General features: G+C 37.0%; 1 non-coding gene across 1 annotated transcript; it reads right to left on the bottom strand.

The window, feature by feature from the left end:
• Positions 1-1,039: 1,039 nt before the first annotated feature.
• Positions 1,040-1,143, bottom strand: LOC116096031. Its single transcript, XR_004120805.1, has one exon. It is a non-coding gene; the product is annotated as a U6 spliceosomal RNA (small nuclear RNA).
• Positions 1,144-3,878: the final 2,735 nt, after the last annotated feature.

Here is a 3,878-nt window from a genome sequence, read left to right on the forward strand (position 1 = left end):
TTGAGTTTGTTTATATAGTGAATTACATTATGGTTTTTTCTTCGAGTTTTTTGTGTGGTGGATTACATTGATGGTTTTCCATATACTGAACCACCTCTGCATACCTCATATGAAGCCTACTTGATCATGATGGATGATAATTTTGATGGGTTCTTGGATTCAATTTGCAAGAATTTTATTGAGTATTTTTGTATTGATATTCATAAGTGGAATGGGTCTGAAGTTTTCCTTCTTTGTTAGGTCTTTGTGTGGTTTACGTATTAGAGTAATTGTAGTTTCATATAATGAATTGAGTAGAATACCTTCTGTTTCTATTTTGTGGAAAAGTTTGAGGAGTATTGGTATTAGGTATTCTTTGAAGGTATGATAGAATTGTGTACTAAACCCATCTTGTCCTGGGAATTTTTTGTTTGGAAGACTTTTAATGACTGCTTCTATTTCCTTATAGATTATGGGAATATAAAATAGTTTATCTGATCCTTATTTGAATTTGGTACCTGGTATCTGTATACAAACTCATCCATTTCAATTAGCTTTTCCAGTTTTGTTAAGTATAGGCTTTTGCAGTATGTTCTTTTGAATTTCTTCAGTTTCTGTTGTTATGTCTCTCTTTTAATTTCTGATTTTGTTAATTTGGATATTGTCTCTGAGCCCTCTGGTTAGTCTGGCTAAGGGTATATTCATCTTTTTTATTTTCTCAAAGAACTAGCTCCTAGTTTTGTTGATTCTTTATATTATTCACTTTGTTTCTACTTGGTTGATTCCAGCTCTGGGTTTGATTATTTCCTGCCATTTACTCCTCTTAAGTCTATTTGCTTCTCTTTGTTCTAGAGCTTTTAGGTGTGATGGTAAGCTCCTAGTATATGTTCTCTGCAATTCCTTTATGGAGACACTCAGAGCTATGAGTTTTCCTCTTAGTACTGCTTTCATTAAACCCCATATGTTTGGGTATGTAGTGTCATCATTTTCATTAACTTTTAACAATTCTTTAATTTCTTTTCCTATTTCTTTTGTGACCAACTTATAATTGAATAGAGAGTTGTTCATGGAACACTTCACAAATTTGTGTGTTATCCTTTAGCAGTGGCCAAGTAAATCTCTGTATTGTTTCAACTTTAGTATATGTGTTGCTGAAGCAAGCACCCCCTTTTCCTCTCTAATTTTTATTAATTTGGATATCTCTCTATCCTTTAGTTATTTTCTCAAAGAATCACCTCTTCATTTTGTTGATTCTTTATATTGGTCTCTTTTTTCTATTTTGATGATTTCTGCCCCCAGTGTGATTTTTTTTCCTGACATCTACTCCACCTGGGTGTTTTGCTTATTTTTGTTCTATGGCTTTCCTGTATGCTATATAGTTGCTAGTATGGGATTTCTACAATTTCTTTATAAAAGTGCTTAGTTCTATAAACTTTCCTATTAGCACCACTTTTGTAGAGTCCAGTAAATTTGGACAGTGCATTGATTTTCATTGAATTCTAAAAAGTCTTCAATTTCTTTTTTTATTTCTACCTTGACCAGTAGCCATTCACTAAGAACTTGTTCAGTCTCCATGAGATTTTAGGATTTTTCTTGTTTATGTTGCTGCTGAAATTCAGCTTTAATCAGTCTTGGTCTGATATGGAAACAAATATATCTATTTTTTCTATGGCAACTTCAACACCTGAGATTCTTCTCAACATCTGAGAATCTCTCTACCATCTCTTATATTCTGTTTGTGATGCTTGTACCTGTACCTTCTTTTTCCTTACCTAGATTTTCCATTTCCAGAATTTTCTTAATTTGCCATTTTTAATTTTTGTTTCTATGTCCATTTTTATGTCTTAAACAGTTTTATTTGTTTTCTTCAACTCTTTGCTTGTTTGTGGGAATTATTTAAGGGATATGTTCATTCCCCTCACTTGTTTGTGTTTTTCTGGCTTTTTTTTGAAGGACTTACTCATTTCCACCAATTAATTGTTTTTGTTTCCCTGTTTTTCTTTAAGTATTTATATATTTTCTTGTTAAGGTCTTCTATCATCTTTATAAAGTTGATTTTAAAGACTTTTTCTTGTGCTTCATCTGCCCAAGGATTGTTGTAGTAGGATGCTGGGCTCTGATAGTGACATACTGTCCTAGTGGCTGTTGATTTCATTCTTATCCAGCATCTGGGAATCTGGGTTTAGGGTGAATATTGGTCTTTATGCTAATTTCTAAGATTGTCTTATTGGATGGATATTTTTTCCTTTGTTCTTCTTTGATCTTCTTGGTTTTGTGTTCTGGATTTCTGGAAGTTGCAGTAATCTCTAGTCCAACATGGGGTCTCCATCTGAGTTGGGGGTTGTACTTCTGGAAATTAGTATAGCCTTTGAACCAGCAAAGGTCTCTGCATAATTTGGAAGATGAGACATGGTGATGAGGAAGGGAGTAGGGATTTGGGATAGTGTCAGTAAGGACACTGAGAGAGTGAAAATGCTCAGTGGGTAGACTTCTTTCTTGAGTATGCTTGTCAGTGTGGTCTCTGGTCTAGCAGGGAGCATCTGCCTGAGTTTGCCTGTCTGTTTTACTAGAAGATATAGTTCTTGTTGTTGAGGCCTGAACTTGTTCTTATAACCAGTGAACACTGTACCTGAGTAGAGGGTGGAATGGTAACATGGAAAGACATGGCAGTGGATTGAGTCTTTGGGATCCAGATGGAGGATCTAAAATAGGTGGGCCTCTCACCTGTTCTGACTCAAAGGAAGCTAATTAAAAAGCCCCACTAAGACATTTCATATCTTCTTAAAAGGAGGAACAAAATACCCATGGAAGGAGTTGCAAAGACTAACTATGGAGCAGAGACTGAAGGAAGGTCAAGCCAGCCTAATATAGCTATCTACTGAGAGGCTCTGACAGTACCTGACTAACACAGATGTAGAGGCTCACAGCCATCCATTGAACTGAGTACAGGGTCCCCAATGAATGAGTTAAAGAATGGACCAATGGAGCTGAAGGGTTTGCAGCCCCTTAGGACAAACAGTAATATGAACTAACTAGCACCTTCAGAGCTCCCAGGGACTCAACCACCAACCAAGGAGTATACATGGTGGGACTGATTGTTCTGGCAGCATGTGTATAGTAGAGGATTGCAAAGTCGATAATCAATGGGAGGCGAGACCCTTGGCTCTGTGAAGGTTCTGTGCCCCAGTGTAGGGGAATGCCAGGGCCAATAAGTGGGAGAGGGTGGGGTGGCAAGCATGGGGAGGGGGGAGGCAACAGGGGTTTGTTCTTATTTGTTCTTGTTTGTTTGTTTGTTGAAGGGGAAACTGAGAAAGGAGAAATCATATGACATGTAAATAAAGAAAATATCTAACAAAACAAACAAAAAAAGAAAATGGGACACAAATCATAATAAAAAATAGCAACTGAGAATTTAAAATGATTTTTAAAAACTAAAAAATAAAGCCCCACTAAGAAACAAGATTCAGCATTACAATTATGATGATGGCTTGAAGGCAAGATTCAAAAATAATCACACCAAGACAATAATAAGGGTTTATTATGACAACAGTGTCCAAGACCATTGATCTGTGCTTGCATTAGCATCTGACAATGGAACAGCACACCATGGCCCCCACTCCACAGCCCCATATGCCTTCAAAAAGACCTGCTCAAATCTGACACATACACAGCCCTGCCTGATTCACACGAGGCCTGATCAAACTCCAGGTACACAGCTCCACCTGCCTCCTAAGAACCCTGTCCCAACTTAGGACCCTCAGGAAAAAAAATATCAGAGACAACATGATGGTGAAAGGCAAGTGCAAGAATATAATCAATAGAAACCAATAAAATTTGGACATAGTACTACCGGAGGACCCAGCTATACCACTCCTGGGCATATACCCAAAAGATACTGC

The sequence above is a fragment of the Mastomys coucha genome, chromosome X (assembly GCF_008632895.1).
Source record: "Mastomys coucha isolate ucsf_1 chromosome X, UCSF_Mcou_1, whole genome shotgun sequence".
Classification (NCBI taxonomy): Eukaryota; Metazoa; Chordata; class Mammalia; order Rodentia; family Muridae; genus Mastomys; species Mastomys coucha.